Source organism: Theropithecus gelada, chromosome 6 (assembly GCF_003255815.1).
Source record: "Theropithecus gelada isolate Dixy chromosome 6, Tgel_1.0, whole genome shotgun sequence".
NCBI classification, from domain to species: Eukaryota; Metazoa; Chordata; class Mammalia; order Primates; family Cercopithecidae; genus Theropithecus; species Theropithecus gelada.
In genome coordinates, this window is record NC_037673.1 from 155,795,829 (window position 1) to 155,814,817 (window position 18,989).

The following is an 18,989-nucleotide window of genomic DNA, read 5'->3' on the forward strand; positions in this document are numbered from 1 at the left end:
TTTTTGAAAGGTAATCAGACCATGACATGGCCCAGTTTCAGAGCCTTCCACGTGTCCCTCATGTTCAAAATGCATACTCCTATTCCTTGCCCACAGGACCCAGCCTGACCTGGCACCTTTGCCTCTCTGCCCTCATCTCTTACCACTCTCCTCCTTAGTCCTCCAGCTTGAGTCACAGGCCTCACTTATGCTTTTCCAGGAACGCCAACCCATGCTTGCATCAGGCCCTCTGCACCTGTTCACCCTCCTGACAAAAATGGTAGCAGAAATGCTCCATCCTCACATCTTCCCTTCATTCAGACTTTGGCTCAAACATCACATGCTCAGACAGGACTTTTCTGAATCATTACTTTTTTTTTTTCTTTTAAGACAGGGTCTCACTCTGTCACCCAGACTGGAGTGCAGTGGCACCATCTCGGCTCACTGCAACCTCTGCCTCCTGGGTTCAAGGATTCTCCTGCCTCAACCAACCAAGTAGCTGGGATTACAGGTGCATCCCACCACTCCTGGCTAATTTTTGTATTTTTAGAACGGGCAGGGTTTCACCATGTTGTCCAGGCTGGTCTTGAACTCCTGACCTCAGGTGATATGGCCAACTCAGCCTCCCAAAGTGCTGGGATTACAGGTGCGAGCCATGGCACCCAGTTTAGGACTTTCCTGAATCACTAATGTTGTTCTGTTGTCCCCTGATCACTTTCTATCACACACTGCCCTATGTTTTTTGTTTGTTTTTCCTTTGAGACTGGGTCTCGCTCTGTCGCCCAGCCTGGAGTGCAATGCCATGATCTCAGCTCACTGCAACCTCTACCTCCCGGGTTCAAGCAACTCTCCTGCCTCAGTCTCCCGAGCAGCTGGGATTACAGGCACCTGCCACCATGCTCAACTAATTTTTGTATTTTTAGTAGAGATGGGTTTTGCCATGTTGGCCAAGGTGGTTTCGAACTCCTGTCCTCAAGTGGTCCACCCACCTTGACCTCCCAAAGTGCTGGTATTACAGGCGTGATCTGCTGCGCCCAGCCTGTTTGTATTTTAATAGCTTTTATCACTATTTAAAAATACCTCATTTATGTTTTATTTATTTGGACAGAGAGCTTTTCATTTACATTTGTATCGCCAGTGCCTAGAATGGTGTCCAATACAGACTAATTACTCAATATATATTTTTAAAGGGATGAATGAATGAAGCTGAGTGTATAGACAAGTGAGGTCAATCATGGAAGGTTGTAGATCAGTTTTAAGGCATAGTTTGAAAGAGGGGAAGATGTTTTATTATAGTGGAGAAAGGACATTTTTAGCAAAGAAAACAATATATTCAAAGAAATGATCTGGTCTTGAATAAGTGACAGATAGAAGCTGATAACTGTATTAATTCAGGTGATATAGAAAGTTGGTGACTACAGGAATAAAATTAGCTTATCAGAGCAGGGAGTTATCACTTAGATATTGAATGTCTAAGGAGTTTAAATTCATTAATGACTTCAACTTTATTGATTTTCTTTTGGATGCAGGTTTTGTCTAGGTAGTTTTTGTACAATAATGAACAAGCAAGATGTAATCCCTGTCCTCGTGGTATTTACAGTCTAGTGGAAAAACTGACATCAAATACTATTCCATAAACATTAATACAAATGGTCAAAGTGTGTGCTGAGCTAATATTTTGGAAAATTACTCATTGTGTGTTTTGTCCCCAGCATTACTTGTTCTCCTTTGGCTCTTACCCATTCAATCAGCTCAGTTTTCTGCATGTATGACGCAGAAGATAGATGAATTGCAGAATCCAATGTATAACTAACAAAAACCTTGTCCTAGCCCTTGAGTTCCAAAATCCAAGTTTTCAGTAGGCATAGACTCTAACTTCTGTCATGAATAGTGATTTGAGAAGATACTCAATGAATCAGAGCAAGGCTATTCTGGCCCAGAGACTGGCAGCTTTTCCTGAGGATGGAGGAGAGTCAGAGGGAAGTGATTAGAACTTAGGTGGTGTTGGGTCTTTGCAAAATGGAGCCTCCACCCTATGTCATTGCCCAGGCCAAGCTCCAGGGGATGACAAATTCAAGATTAGTTTGGACTTCATAAGAGGAGAGGAGACTGGTGCTCACATTCTCCAGGCCCAGCCCAGCAAGTTGACCAACATTGAGCAGAAATGGCTTTGTAGATGCCTTTGCACTTGGACTTTGAAACCTCACAGATTCTGCCTTTGCTTCTTTTTGGTGTAGAAGAGCAAAGTGATCTCTAGGCACACAGCACAGCATTGTTTTTCTGACAGCAAATCTTTTTCCAAGGACCACCAATTCTCCAATTCTTTGATACCAACTGGGTGTCCAATAATTCAACTCAACTCTGACACCAATGACCTGGAGTCAGTGCAGACCCCCCAAGTTATGGGCTCAGTTGCATAACAGTGCCTCCACTTCACATGTTAGCCAGATATGGGGCTCCAAGCTAACTGAACCTTTGCTCAATCAACTACAAATTTGGGGATTCCCATGACCCTCCCTGTATTAGTTCATTTTCACGCTGCTGATAAAGACATATCATGCTGATAAAGAACAGCATGGAAAAGAACTGAGCACCTGATTCAATTACCTCCCACCAGGATCCTCCCACAACACACAGCAATGCAAGATGAGATTTGGGTGGGGACACAGCCAAACCGTATCACTCCCCACCCTCCACCAGGTTTGATAATTCGCTAGAAAGACCCACAGGACACAACCACTGCAGTTTTATTATAAAGAATATGATTCAGAAACAGCCAAATGGAAGAGATGCATAGGGCAAGGAAGGGAGTGGAAGGTGGACAGAGCGCCCGTGCCCTCTCTGGGCATCCACCTGCCCAGCACGTCAATATGTTCACAAACTCAGAAGATCCCTAAACCTTGTTTTCAAGAGATTTTACTGAAGTTTCATTATGTAGGTGTGATTGATTGGCCATTGGTGAATTGGCTGGAACTCAATCTCCAGCCCCTCTTCCCCTCCCCACAGTTAGGGGTTAGGGGATGGGGCTGAAAGTCACCTGGTGATCAGCTCTATCCTGAATCTCTCTAGAGGTTAAGAATTCTCTCATTAGCATGTGGTCAGGTATGATTCAAAGAGGCATGCTATGAATTACAAAAGACAGTCCTATTAGGAAATTCTAAAGGTTTAGAAACCCTTATTCCCTGTGTAACTACTCCACCCAAGGCAAGTCTCAAGCTGTCCAACTTGATGTCACTGGGTTCACCTGGAACCCAGATGAAATCTCAGGAGGAAAGGGAAGGATGAGTACTGACTCTATCATTTTCAATTCGTGTTGAATAAGGGTTCAAATTATCAATTAAAGCCTACTCGTCCTTTCCCTCCCTCTCTCCCTTCTTTCCTCTCTCCCTCCCTTGCTTCTTCTCTGCCTTCTCTCTTTCCTTCTTTCCTTCCTTCCTTTCTTTTTTCTTTTCTTTCTTTCTCCTTCCTTCCTTCTTTCCTTTTCTTTTTCTTCTTTCTTTCTCTCTTTCTCTTTCTCCTTCCTTCCTTTTTTTTTTTGAGATAGAGTCTCACCCTGTCACCCAGGCTGGAGTGCGATGGCATGATCTTGGCTCACAGCAACCTTCACCTCCCAGGTTCAAGTGATTTCCCTGCCTCAGCCTCCCCAGTAGCTGGGACTACAGGCGCATGCCACCACGCCTGGCTAATTTTTTGTATTTTAGTAGAGATGCAGTTTCACCATGTTGGCCAGGACGATCTCCATCTCCTGACCTCGTGATCTGCCTGCCTAGGCCTCCCAAAGTGCTGGGATTACAGGCATGAGTCACCGCACCCAGCCTCTCTTTCTTTTGTTCACAAAGTCAACAGTGGCTGAGTGCCCATGTGTTTCATGGTGCTTGTCTAGTATATTTTTAAGAGGTGGCACTAGGGTGCTTCTGCTAAAATGGGTCTGTTGTTCATGGAGGAGCTGGGGGTAATGGTTCTGGAAGTGTGGGGAGACCAAAGCTGACAGGGATCAGCCCTTTCAGTCCAAGTGGACACTGCTGCCTACATTATCTTCCTCACCTTCGTCAGCACCGTGTTGTTCTTGCTGTTGCTCATTATCATCCACTGTTGCTGCAGCTGCTGCTCCAACTCCCCTAGATCCCAGAAGGTGAGCCCCCAGAACAAAAAATTCCAGTGGGGTGGGTAACTTGGCCCTGGAACCTTAACACCACGAGTCCCTGCCAGCCCTTTCCTGTAGGTCCTGCCTTGTAGCAACAATCCCATGCCTTGTGTTTACCTAGAAAAATTAATCAATTAAATTAATAGTGAGTCACATGTTTAGAAAATAAGAATTTTTGCAGACCTGCGTTTGTAGATTGAGATCCATTCCTGTCATTAAGACTGATCCTACCATTGTAAATAGAGCTATACAAAACTACAAAGAGATTTGTAGAATCCCAACTGGGTTCTATTTAAATATCAGTAAGAGCTGAGCTTGGCCTGCTTGGAAGAATAAGATAATTTAGAATAGAATAAAGCCATTCAAAGAGTAAATCAATCCAATCTCAAAGTGAAAGAACCTAGGAGAGGGGTTACAGACCCAGATTTCATTAGAATTAGGGATGTGAACATGGGACCCTTTCTGACTATGAAATTCCTATAACTAGGCCTCATATCTGGGCCTCAGTATGTTGGGAGAACACAAAACCCTGAATCCCAGCCAAATCCAGGGTCAATTTGTATCCTCAGTGACCTCCTCCTGAAAAATAACACCAAATGTTTGGTGTGGTATAACTATCTGCTTCATCTGCCCATTTTAATTCTAGGAGGATCTGTAACTGAAAATAAAAGAGTGAATTACGAAAACTGATTAAGCCAAACCCATTGTATTCATATATTCATGGTAAGTTGAGAAATACCTTGTGCACTTGCTATTTAGAATATATGTAATGATTTGGAGAATTTATTAATAGCAGATGAGCAAATCAAACAGAATTGATTTATGATTTAATATATAATATTTAATTGAATAATTGATTAACTTCTGACTTTAAGTTCAATGTATAAGAAAACTTTACTAAATTTAAAGATATTATTGGAACATTCAGAAGAACCTAATATTCACCAAATTTATGTTTCATCTGTTAGAGTTACTTAAATTATTTTTGTTACACAGTTGAATGACTTGAAATGAAAACAAGTATATTAAATGTATGAATGTAATTTTTAAATGTTTAACAATTAAAACTGGCCAGGCACGGTGGCTCATGCCTGTAATCCCAGTACTTTGGAAGGCCAAGGTGGGTGGAACACAAGGTCAGGAGTTCAAGACCAGCCTGGCCAATATGGTGAAACCCCATCTCTACTAAAAACACAAAAATTAGCTGGGTGGTGGTGCGTGCCTGTAGTCCCAGCTCCTTCAGCGGCTGAGGCAGAAGAACTGTTTGAACCCCGGAGGCAGAGGTTGCATTTGCAGTGAACCGAGGTCATGCCACTGCATTCCAGCCTGGGCGACAGAGCGAGACTCTGTCTCAGAAAAAAAAAAAAAAAAAAATTAAAATTAAGTTTGTAAATGGGCTTGCACATTAATCAAAGTCCCCCTTAAAAGTGACTGTTAAAGTCTCATGTATTCATTAATAGAACAATGTGATTTTTATTTTGAATTTTAAAGCTTAAGGACAAATAGTTTTTTGATCTTATAACCTTAAATGGAATATTAATATCTAAAAACCAAACTCATCATAAATCATCTTTTCTGGTCATAAAAACTGCCATCACTCATACCTAAACCCAAGAATCACTTTCTTATTGTGATGATTTAAACAGATGCAAACAGCAAGCACATCTTGTCACCTTTGCGAGGCAGTTGCTGTGCCCCTCACAGTAAATTTGGAGGTTCTACATCCCCGGTGAAAATTAAAAAAAAAAAAAAAAAAAAAAGCCTGCCATCATTGACACCAAAACACTCATAATGACAGTACCCACTATAATGCTGAGAAGTGAGAAAATAATGTGCCATGACAGAGACTAATTGAGGGGGCTTAATTTAGATCAGGGGTTCAAAGATCTCTCTGGAGAGTGCCTCATGAGCAGAGACTTCAGAAAGAAAGTTTAACCAGAGGAAGATGAAAAAGAAGAGCGGTCCATGTGGGATCCTAGAGAGAGCTTGGTATGACAGAGGAATTGAAGGAAGTTAGGAAGTTCAGAGAAGCTGGAACCAAGTGAGTCAGAGGGAGAGCGGCATGGATGGGACAGGAGAGGAAGCTGCAGTCAGATCATGCAGGCCTTTGGAGACCAGGTTAAACCATATGTTATATAAACACAAATATACAAATCCCTAAATGTAATGGAAAACCTCTGAGGATTTTAAGCAGAGGTCGGGGTGCTGAGTATGGTTGAATAGCCTGGGTATTGCACAACTTCATGTTGCACCAGTGGCATAGTTCCTGGTGTGGTGCAATATTGCCTCCGGGCAGGTAACACAATCAAATTGGTGTTAAACAATTACTCTGATTGCTGTAGGGAGAAGAACTGTAGAGGTAAGAGTGGAACCAGGGAGATCATTTAACTAGTTAATGCAGACTCCAATCAAGTAGCCCAACATAGTATTTGTGGTGATAGGGAAAAGCGGACAGACTGTTTTTTTTTTCTATTTCCATGGTAGACAGTAGAAGTCTGGGTAGATTTCTGAATCTGAGAATAGCCTGTCTTAAATGGTGCTTGAGAAAAATTAATCGTCCATCCAGAAATGTGCTAGAGCTGATATACAGCAGCTTGTATTGGTTCAGTACAGACGATGGGGTCCACCTTTCCCCAGCTCCTCATTCAGTGACATCAAGTTGATAGCTTGAAATCTGCCTTGGTGGGAATATTTACACCATGGAGACTGGCAAACACTACCAACAGAGCTTCTTTCCCCAGAGAGCTGACTGTGAAACATTTACCAGCACACCAGTGCTTCCAGAGCTTTTTGCCATCTCAACACTAGAACACTATTTAAAGAATCACTGCATATAATATATGATGTCAAAGAACATTCATACGGTTCTTATGAAACCTTAAGAAAGGAATGGTTACGAGAGACACTGGGAAGAAAATATCTGTAAAACTTGGTGGTGCTTTGTAAATGGTGGGCATGGGAAGAGAGGAGCAGATCGTATTTTCTTTCCTGGAATAGGAATCATTTGAAAGCACATCTCTTTGATGAAGATTATAGAGAGAACATTTCACAATTTGGTTCCCTGTCCTCTGTATTTTAAATGTCTCTGCTTCTGCTGTCAAGGATTTCAAGTGCCTTTTAAAAATTCCATGTTGTGGTAGCTCTGAGTTCTGAATTCTATCACTATTTACTGGTGCAGTTAAATGAATAGAATAATAATTGAATACCAGACTCTCAGTCACTGTCTTGCAAAAATGGAAGCTCTGCAGAGAGCTGGAGAAGAGCATGCTTTAAAACTGAAAAATGTCTTCCACTTTGTAAATTTGTAGAATCAAGGCAGTGGTGTTGAAGACCGACCTGAGCCTTCCATATATATGTGGAAGGTTCACATAAAGGTTTCTAAAGGGTACCAGGAAAGGAAGTGGAGGGAGACCCTAAGGCCATGCTCCAAATATTATTTTTCCCATGAAAATTAGTGTTCTGCAGAATTTAAAGCTTGTGTCACAACATGATGTAAACACCTTTCTCATCAACATTGTGACAAGTATTTCCCTAGATCCCGGAGATATGAAAATGAATAATGTAGTGTTTCCTCGGATCTTAGTGAATAAAAAAGTGAAAAAGACTACTTCATTTGGCACACAGTAATTGAGAGAGACAAAATCATGAACAGATTAGAGTACAATGTGGCCAATGCAGAAATTTAGTATTTAGAAGATACCATGGAAGTCCAAGGAAGGGCATGTGACTCAGCCTTGGGTGAGCAGGGACAGCTTCCTGGGGGAAGCGATATTTAAGTTGAATCTTAAAGAGTAGGGGTAGGCCGGGCGCGGTGGCTCAAGCCTGTAATCCCAGCACTTTGGGAGGCCGAGATGGGCGGATCACGAGGTCAGGAGATCGAGACCATCCTGGCTAACACGGTGAAACCCCGTCTCTACTAAGAAATACAAAAAATAGCCGGGCGAGGTGGCAGCGCCTGTAGTCCCAGCTACTCGGGAGGCTGAGGCCGGAGAATGGCGGGAACCCGGGAGGCGGAGCTTGCAGTGAGCTGAGATCTGGCCACTACACTCCAGCCTGGGCGACAGAGCGAGACTCCGTCTCAAAAAAAAAAAAAAAAAAGAGTAGGGGTAAACTAGATACAGTGTATGTGCGGAGTAGAAGGAATTCCAGGCAGAGGGAAGAACATGAGAAAAGACACAGAAATGAGGAACAACAGAGTGATTTGGCCTTGGCTGAAGGGCAGATAGGGATAAGGAGAGGAGGGTGGAGGCCTTCAAGTTTTCAGTGGAGTACCAAGGAGTAGGGCAATGTGAGTGAACCATGCTGGGTGCAGACAAAAAGGGGGTAGACTGTCTGTTGAGTATTAGAAAACAATAATAAAACTGACTATATTGCCAACGATTCTAAACAATGATAACACACTCCTCTCTATCAAGATGGCTACCCGCTGGGGGCACCACTGCATGTTTTTCCTGAAGGTCTGGGGCAAGGAAATGATGCAGTCAGACTCCTGAGCTGTGCATATCTGGAGATGCCAGCCTCAATAATATCTAAGTGAGAGAACCTTTTCTCGCATCCCCACTCCCGATCCTAGACAGATAGAGAGTGCCTCTACTAAACATCCTCAAAGCACTGAATATTTTTCCTTAATAACCGAGCAGTTTGTAATTATATCCACCACTGAAGAGAAAGAATGCAAGAGAAAAATACAGATTTTCAGAAGATATATAGAGTTTGGGACAAGTTGAGTTTTATTAGCTTGTGGGAGATCAAAGACAGATATACAGCAATGGGACATGGATTTTGGACTAAAGCTGTAGGTTCAAGAGTCATTAGTATAGAAGTGGTGGTTAAATCCTTGGGAGTGGATGAGGTAACCTGGGAAAAACTGAGAAAGACAGTGGGCCAAAAATGGAATGCTAGAAGCTGAGTATTTCATGGACAGATGATGGAACAAATATCAAAAAAAAAAAAAAAAAAAAAAAAAAGACAATGAAGAAATGCTCAGAGGCCTAAGAAGAATCTGGACAACACAAAGTTGTGGCAAGATTTTCCAAGACCAAAGGAAGAGAAAGAACTGGAGATAATGCAGAAAACTAAAATATCAGGAAGTGTCTATGAGAAAGAAGTCAAACCTATGGCATGTGTGCTGGAAGGTAGTTGGGGAGAAAATGGGGAGGCAATGGCAGAAACCCTGGAAAAATCTGGGAATGACAGAATCCCATCTGGGATTCTCTAGAGGGACAAAACTAATAGGAAATATGTCTATGTGAAAGGGAGTTTATTAAGAAGAATTGACTCACACAATCACATGATAGGCCATCTGCAAGTTGAGGAGCAAGGAAGTCAGTAATGGATCAGTCTGAGTCCCCAAACCTCAAAAGTAGGGAAGCCAACAGTGCAGCCTTCAGTCTCTGGCCAAAGGCTCGAGAGTCCCTTGGCAAACCACTATTGTAAGTCCAAGAGCCGAAGAACTTGGAGTCTGATGTTCGAGGGCAGGAAGCATCCAGCACTGGAGAAAGATGAAAGCTGGAAAACTTAGCAAGTCGGCTTCTCCCACCACTTTCTGCCTGCTTTATTCTAGCCAAGTTGGCAGATGATTGGATGGTGCCCACCCACATTGAGGGTAGGTCTGCCCACCGGGAGGATTTCTCTTTGCCTCTGTCCTTCAGGGATGTCCTAGAAAGGGGCTGTAGTGCTGCAGCCGTCCACTTTTGGGGGGTACCTGCATATCGTGCAGAACCATCTGTAAACCAGGCCCTAGTCTTCTCTTCCTGTGTAGACTGATCATAGGGAATTCCCCATGAGGCCATCGCTGCAGGCTTGGGGAGAGAAGGCAGGGTGGCAGGAGTGGAGACCATGGGCATTTGAGCCATTTCCTTATGTAACTTACTTGTGCCTTCTAAGCAGTTCAGGTTGCATGGTGACTTGATGACCCATAATCAAACCTTCAGATTCTAGCAAAGCCCAGGAACAAGCCAAGAGCTGTCTCTCAGAAGGAGAGTAGTTATCTGCAGAAGATGGCAGGGCCTTGCTCCAAAATCCTAGAGGCCTCTGCTGTGATTCACCTATGGGGGCTGGCTGAAGGCTTTGAACAGCATCCCATCTGCCACTGACACCTCAAGCACCATTGGATCTGCTGGGTCATATGGCCCAAGTGGCAGAGCAGCTTGCACAGCAGCCTGGACCTGTTGCGGAGCATTCTCCTGTTCTGGACCCCACTCAAAACTGATAATCTTTTGAGTCATTTGATAAATGGGCTGGAGTAACACACCCAAATAAGGAATGTGTTGCCTCCAAAATCCAAATAGGCCCACTAGGTGTTGTGCCTCTTTCTTGGTTGTAGGAGGGGCCAAATAAGGTAATTTATCCTTCACCTTAGAATAAATATCTCAATAAGCCCCACACCACTGGGCCCCTGGAAATTTTGCTGATGTAGAAGATCTCTGAATTTTAGCTGAATTTATTTCCCATCTCCTGGCATGCAAATGTCTCACCAATAAGTCCACTGTGCTTGCTGCTTCTCACTCACTCGGTCCAATCCGCATAATGTCCTCAGCAAAATAGACCAGTGTGATGTCTTGTGGAAGAGAAAAGTGATCACGATCTCCGTGAACAAAATTACAACAAAACTGGAGACTTGATATACCCCTGAGGCAGGACAGTGAAGGTATACTGCTGACCTTGCAAGCTGAAGGCAAATTGCTTCTGGTGGGCGTTATGGACAGGAATGGAGAAAAAGGCATTTGTTGAATCCATGGCTGTATACCAGGTACAACGATATGTGTTAATTTGCTCAAGCAATGAAACCACATCTGATACAGCAGCTGCAATTGGAGTCACCACTTGGTTAAGCTTACAGTAATCCACTCTCCCACTCTCATTCTCCAAGATCCATCTGTCTTTTGCACAGGCCAAACAGGAAAGTTGAACAGGGATGTGGTGGGAATCACCACCCCTGCATCTTTCAGGTCCTTGATGGTGGCACTAATCTCTGCAGTCCCTCCGGGGATGTGATACTGTTTTTTGATTTACTATTTTTCTAGGTAGAGGCAGATCTAATGGCTTCCATTTGGCCTTTTCCACTGTGATAGGCCTCACCCTACCAGTCAGGGAGCCAATGTAGGGATTCTGGGAGCTGCTAAGTATGTCTATGCCAATTGTGCATTCTGGCACTGGGAAAATGACCACGATGAGTCTGGGGACCCACTGGACCCACCGTAAGTCACACCAGAGCTAAAACTTCATTAATTACCTTATCTCCATAAGCCCCTGCTTTAACTGGAGGACCACAGTGATGTTTTGGGTCCTCTGAAATCAATGTGAGCTCAGAGCCAGTGTCCAGTAGTCCCTGAAAGGTCTGATCATTCCCCTTTCCCCAGTGCACAGCTACCCTGGTAAAAGGCCAGAGGTCTCCTTAGGGAAGGATGGGAAATTAACTGCATAAATTGTTGGTAGTATAGTGAGGTTCTTCCTCAAGGAGAACCAGCCTCCCCTTCATTCAAGGGTTTCTGGGTCTGTAAACTGGTTCAAGTCTGGAAATTGATTGACAGGCCATGACTGTCTATTTTTATAATTCAAATTAGTCTTTTGTCCATTCAGCCTGAAAGTTTTCTGCTCATATAAATTAAGTAAGCATGCAGTAGGCTTCCTATCAATTTCACTTCTGGGAACACTGTGATTAATTAGCCAAAGCCAGAGCTCGACATGAATCAGACTATTCTGATTGCTGCTTTGCCTCTGCTGTCCATTATAGTAACTACATCCACCTTGCCTTTGATGGTTGAGTGCCTCAACGTGGCCCCTGCCACCTTGGAATCCAATTATTTCCATTGCATTTAACATTTCTAATTGAGTGACTGCGGTTCCCACTGTAAGATCTGGCATACAAAGAGGAGCAATCACAGAGCTCTTCAAGGATGTAAATGCTCCCCTCACAAATCTATTTCGCAAAGTATTGGTGAAGGGTATATCTTCTGGACCCTCCCAGCTGGGATGAGTAGGTCTAAAGTGACTAATCCACCCCAACATTCCAATCTCCCTAGGCTTTCGGATCCCTTCCTCTACATTAAACCAAGCAAGATCAGGCATTTCCAGCTTGCTCATAGTAGGCCATATTTTATTTTATTTTATTTTATTTATTTATTTATTTGAGACAGAGTCTCACTCTGTCACCCAGGCTGGAATACAGTGGCACGATCTCAACTCACTGCAACCTCCGTCTCCTGGGTCCAAGCAATTCTGCCTCAGCCTCCTGAGTAGCTGGGATTATAGGGGTGCACCGCCAAGCCGGGCTAATTTTTGTATTTTTAGTAGAGACTGGGTTTTGCCATGTTGGCCAGGCTGGTCTCAAACTCCTGACCTCAAGTGATCTGCCCACCTTGGCTTCCCAAAATGCTGGGATTACAGGCATGAGCCACTACGCCCAGCCAAGTAGGTCATCTTTTGATCCATATTCCAGCTAACCAAACAAATAAATTATTAGCACCTTTTTAAACTCCCCGATCTGCAACATTAAATGCAGAATCCCTACTTAGTGGGCCCATATCAGTAAATTCAGCCTGATCCAACTTTATGTTCTTCCCAGCATTATCCCATGCCCTTAAAGTCCATTCCGATACCTGTTCTCCAGATTTCTGCTTATATAAATTAGAAAACTCAGTTCTTTTTGGAGTGTGGCACACCTCCTCATCGGTCACATTCTGAACCTTACCTCTAGAGCCTGCTGGGACTTGAGTCTAGTTATAGGTCTGGAAGCAAATAGGGGTGTTGGGGGTGGGTCCTGAGGAGAATCAGCATTCTCTTACCTGGCAACTACCTCAGGGGAGGCCACCACTGTTGCCTCAGGCAGTGCAGGGTTAATCTCAGACAAAGGTGGAAAGGCTGATGGCAGCATGGGTGGTGGGGGGAGATGTTGCTACCACTGCAGGTGGGAAGGCTGTTTCCTCTGGCAAAAAAGCCTCATCAGAATTTAGGAGCTCCGTGCCCCCAGCCCCATCAGGGACCTCCCACATGTCCCCATTCCTAATTTCAGGGTCCCATTCTTTTGCAATCAATGCCCTCACTTTAACAGTAGGCACCTGGCAAGGCTGTGCACGTACCTTTCATTGCAGGCCAGCCACTCACGTGATAAGAGCTTGTGTCTGATTTTCCACAATTTCAGCTATTTCTCTACAGGAGATGAGACTCTCTCTCAGGGCAATCTTAGAAGATTTGGGGTTCAGTATCTGCTTCTGGAGCCGGGAGTTAGAATCCCTGAGTTCAACGTTTTCTTTCATCACTTTGTCCAGCAAACTTAGGAGCAACCAAACAACTTTATTACATTCCTGATTCTCCACATATTGTCAAAGGTATTATGTATAGAGTCGCTAAACTCCTTGCCTCTGCAGAGCAGTGAATCAGGAGTATCAAATGCATTTATTTTGCATAACTGTCTAAACAGTTCACACCAAGGACTATCAGTGTTTTCCATACTATTCAAAGTAGAGGCCTTAGCATTTTGGGGTCTAATCAGATTAAGCTGCCAATTCCAGAAACCTTGAAACCAACTAAAGAACTCCATCCTTGGCCGGGCGCGGTGGCTCACGCCTGTAATCCCAGCACTTTGGGAGGCCGAGGCAGGCAGATCACAAGGTCAGGAGATCGACACCATCCTGGCGAACACGGTGAAATCCTGTTTCTACTAAAAATACAAAAAATTAGCCAGGCGTGGTGGCGGGCCCCTGTAGTCCCAGCTACTCGAGAGGCTGAGGCAGGAGAATGGTGTGAACCCGGGAGGCGGAGGTTGCAGCGAACTGAGATTGTGCCACTGCACTCCAGCCTGGGCGACAGAGCCAGACTTTGTCTCAAAAAAAAAAAAAAAAAGAACTCCATCCTTAAAATTCTTGAACCACTCCAGGTACCAAAATCTGTATTAGTCAGGGTTCTCTAGAGGGACAGAACTAATAGGATACATGTATATATGAAAGGCAGTTTATTAAGAAAAACTGACTCACGGGATCACAAGGTAAAGTCCCACAATAGGCCGTCTGCAAGGTGAGAGCAAGGAAGCCAGTAGTGGATCAGCCCAAGTCCCAAAACCTCAAAACTAGGGAAGCTGACAGTGCAGCCTTCAGTCTGTGGCCAAAGGCCAGAGATCCCCTTGGCAAATCACTAGTGTAAATCCAAGAGTCCAAAAGCCAAAGAACTTGGAGTCTGATGTTCAAGGTCAGGAAGCATCCAGCACTGGAGGAAGATGAAGGCAAGTCGGCTTCTCCCACCTTCTTCTGCCTGCTTTATTCTAGCCAACTTAGTAGTTGATTAGATGGTGCCCACCCACATTGAGGGTGGGTCTGCCTCTCCCAGTCCATTGAGTCAAATGTTAATCTCCTTTGGCAATACACTCACAGACACCCAGAAAGAATACTTTGCATCCTTCAATCCAATCAATTTGACAATACTAACCATCTGATGGCTTAAGTGGATCTGTAGGCCCCTACCTAAAGTCACATATTGAGCCCTGCAGGTGACGAGGCCCCAGAGTTTTCCCACAGCACAGTGTGGTGAGGTATGTGGTAGTCATGGCCCAGTGTGGCTGAGGGGCCTACTGAGTGTTTCCCTTGCCTCAAAAAACAGAATTGGCCCAGCAAAGAGCCTCAGCAGACCAGAAAAGACAGGCACTTGGGTTGACAGATGGGATCATGCAGATCTTAAGGTCAGCTAGGATGATGGCCATCTTAAAAGATGCCATTGTTATCTGGCCCAGATGCATTCCACATGAACCTCATCATTACCGAAGCCTCTGCCCACCCCTACCTCCACTTGATTGTTATCTTAAGCAGAAAACTTAGTTGTCTGAGGCCAAGTTTCTGCCACTGGGAGGAATAGCAACAAATAAAAATGAAGATAGAGAAAAATAAAGTCAGATTTATTGTGTACTTCAGTTTGCAAACTGGAACCCATATGCTACTTGTAGAAAAATGACTTTATTGAATTGAATCCTTGAATCCTTTCTCTGTATGATGTTGATGCTACATTCAAAGAAGTACAATCCCAACAGCTAAAAATGATAAAACATGAAATTCTGAGCTTTCATGTGCATTGCTTGGAATCTGTTTAAAAGGGTCCCATTTGTAACCCCTGGGAATACTCTTCCTATGCTCTTTTCTCTCTTCCACAATTCTCTCCCACCCTATGTTGCTTTAGAGCCTCTCATTCACAACTCTACCTCCCCAAACCTTTTTCTCCTACAGTTCACACTATATTTTGCTTCCTAAATTCATGAATCTGGCTGGGCACCCTGGCCTGTATTCCTAATACTTTGGGAAGTTGAGGCAGGAGGATCCCTTGAGGCTAGGAGTTCCAGACCAGCCTGGACAAGATAGCAAGACCCCACCACTACAAAAAAAAAACAAAATTAGCCAGGCATGATAGGGCACCACTACAGTGCTACTACTTGGAAGGCTGAGGTGGGAAGATCATTTGAGCACAGGAGTTCAAAGCTGCAGTGAGCTAAGAAGGTGCCACTGCATGGGTGTAGAGCAAGACCCTATCTCTTATAAACAAACAAACAAACAATTTTTTTACCCCCTAGTTCTTTAATATATAATTTATGTTTCCTTTTCTCCTGTCCTTTCCCCTTTTTTCCTATTCTTTCTTCCTCCTTCCCAAGGCATGGAAGGATTGTGAACCTACTCAGTCAATCTTAAAGGGGGCAATGGGGAGAGGGAAAACAAGGAACCCTCACAGGCTAATTTTTAAACCACATCTCTTAAGAAAATATGGAGAAGCAAAGAGAGGAAAATGTAAATTACCTGAAATTCTACCACTGTAAATGTGTTGATATACTTTCAGACTTTTTCCTATGCATTTATAACACACACACATATATATATAAGTTGCAAAAAAAGGCCAGCAGTGTATACATACATACTCTTTTGTAGTCCCCTTTAAGCAACTTATTGTGAATGTCTTTCCCTCTCAAGTTTTATACTGACAACATTATTTTGAAAAGCTACATGACTTTCCATTGTGTGAACGTACTATAATTTATGAACTTTTCTTTCACTATAAGACATTTAGGCTGTTTTCTCTGTTGCAAATGATAAACACTACTGTTGTCAATATCCTTCTGACAACTCCTTTGCTCACTTGTGCAATTATTTTTATATGATCAATTACTGGGTGTGAAAATTGGGATGGCAAGCATGCATATGGCATTCGCTTTCTAGGGCTGCTGAAATACCACAGACCGGGGAGCTTAAACAACAGGAATGTAAGGCCTCAAAGCTCTGGAGGCAAAAAGTTCAAGATCAAGGTGTCAGCAGGATTGGTTCCTTCTGAAGGCCTGTCCGCTAGCTCTGGTGGTTTGCTGGCTCTCTAGGTGCTCCTTGGCTTCTGCTGCATCACCCAATCTCCGCCTCCATCTTCACATGGTCTTCTCCCTATGTGTGCATCTCTGTGTCCAAATTTCCCCTTTTTGTGAGAACACCAGGCCTACTGAGTCTGAGACACTATGGAACATGCAAGCGGAAATATCTACTCAGTAGCTATATATGTGGGTCTGGAGTTTAGGAAAGACCAATGTGTGAGTCATTGCCACTTCAGGGGCAGTTGACAGTCATGGGGATGGATGAAATCACCCACTAAGATCACCCTGTAACATGAGATAAAAAGAGAGCCAAGGAAAGAATTCTAGGAACTCCAATACTTACAGGATGATTGGAGGGTAAGAAGATCACTAAGGCATAATTAGACCTGGGCTTCAGGAAGTCAGCACTGGGAGCGATATTATGGAATAGTTGGAATTAGAAAGAAAGAGGAGATATGTCCCATCTCCTAGCTCTGAAGCACCCTGTGTGTCCATTCCTGACTTCAGGAACCTCCCTCCCTGCCACTGGCAATCACTGCTCTTAAGTTTTTATTAACCAATCTCTTGCTTTTCTTTATAGTTTAAGCACATACATATCTCTATGTTGTTCAATTTTTTCTATTTTTAAATGTTACATACATGGAATCTTGCTTTATGAGTTCTTCTACAGTCTGGTTATTTACTCAAAATTAGGTGTTTTGGAAGGATTTATTTTGATATGTGTGGCTATAGATCTTTCATTTTTAGTGCTGTATGGTATTGCATTGTAGGCACATATACCAGTTTATTATTATTATTATTATTATTATTGAAAGTAATGGTAAATACCATAATTACTTTTGCACCAACCCAATATTTGTCCACTGTATTATTCATGGACATTTGGGGACACTTTCAGTGTTTTGCTATTATGAGTAATGTTTCCATGAACTTGTTCATACATTTCTCCTGCTTCATCTGCCCAAGAGTGTCTTTCTAGAAAATATACCACAGAGTAGAATGGTTGCATTGCTTACCCTCAGGCTTGCTTTACACCAGAAAAGACTCATATGACAATGAATTCCTGCCTCACACCATATTCAAAATTCAATTTCATGTGGATCAAACACTGAAGTTCAAATGTAAACCTTAAGACTTTTAAGAGAAAATATGGAAGTTTTTTTTTTTTTTAACTTTTGAGATGGAGTTGCACTCTTGTTGCCCAGGCTGCAGTGCAACAGCGCGATCTCGGCTCACTGCAACCTCTGCCTCATGGGTTCAAGTGATTCTCCTGCCTCAGCCTCCCAAATAGCTGCGATTACAGGCGCCTGCCATAACGTGAACTATTTTTTTGTGTTTTTAGTAGAGACGGGGTTTCACCATGTTGGCCAGGCTGGTCTCGAACTCCTGACCTCAGGTGATCTGCCTGCCTCAGCCTCCCAAATTGTTGGGATTACAGGTGTGAGCCACCATGCCCAGCTGGAATATCTTTATGACCTTAGATTAGGAAAGATTTTCTTATACAAGGTACAAGAAGAACCACCCACAAAGCAAAAGGTAATAAATCATAAGAATTAACAACTTCTTTTCAATAAAAGACATGATAAAAAGAATGAAAAGAGAAGCCATAACTGGGAGAAGATAGTCATATAATATATATAATGCACAAAAATTAGTATCTAGAGTCTATGAATAATTCCTACAAATCAATAAGGAAAAAGACAAATGACTCAGTAGAAAATGAGAAAAAGGCTCTTCACAGAAGAGGAAATCCAAATGCCTAGAAACATAGAAAACAAGATTCAATCTCATTAGTAATCAAATTAAAACCACAATGAGAAACCGTTTAAATCCACCAGACTAGCATAAACGTAAAAATAAGGCAATACCAAGTTTTGACAAGAATGTAGAGCAGTGTAATCTCACACACTCCTGGTGGGGGTGTGATTTTCTACAACAACTTTGAAAAGCAATTTGGCATCACCCAGTAAAGTCAAGTAAGCATGTGTCATATGCCAAGCAATTCTCCCCCTAAGGTTAAACTAAAAAAAAAAAAAAAATTCTTTATACATGTGAAGCAAGAGACACCTATATAAGAAACTCTATTGCACAACAGCCCATAATCATTCCTAATAGCAAGCAACATTGACACAATTGAAATTTCTATTGACATTAAAATGGATTACAAAATTGTCATCTATCCATATCATGGAATTTTATACAGCAGTGAAAATGAATACACTACAACTACACATAATAAATGGATGAATTTTACAACACAGAGTGAAAGCCAAGTAGTAAGTCACAGAAAGTCACATATGATGTGACTTAATAGATGTAGTTCAAAACACAGACAAAATCAAATAATAGTTTGTTTCGAGCTACCTACATGTGTGGTAAGGTCTAAGGAAAACATAGGCTTAACACAAAATTTAGGATAATAGCTACCTCTGGGTGGAGGTGAGCATGTGACGATAAACTATGATAAATATTTGAAGGAAAGGATGGAGCTTATCTGAAGTTTATAATTAAGGGCCTGACTCAGACTCTGGGCTTACA

The 18,989-nt window shown here is 42.9% G+C and overlaps 1 non-coding gene across 1 annotated transcript; it reads left to right on the forward strand.

Annotated features, from left to right (window-relative positions):
• The first annotated feature begins 5,720 nt into the window (after positions 1–5,720).
• Positions 5,721–5,849, forward strand: LOC112627258. Its single transcript, XR_003120106.1, has one exon. It is a non-coding gene; the product is annotated as a small nucleolar RNA SNORA68 (small nucleolar RNA).
• Positions 5,850–18,989: the final 13,140 nt, after the last annotated feature.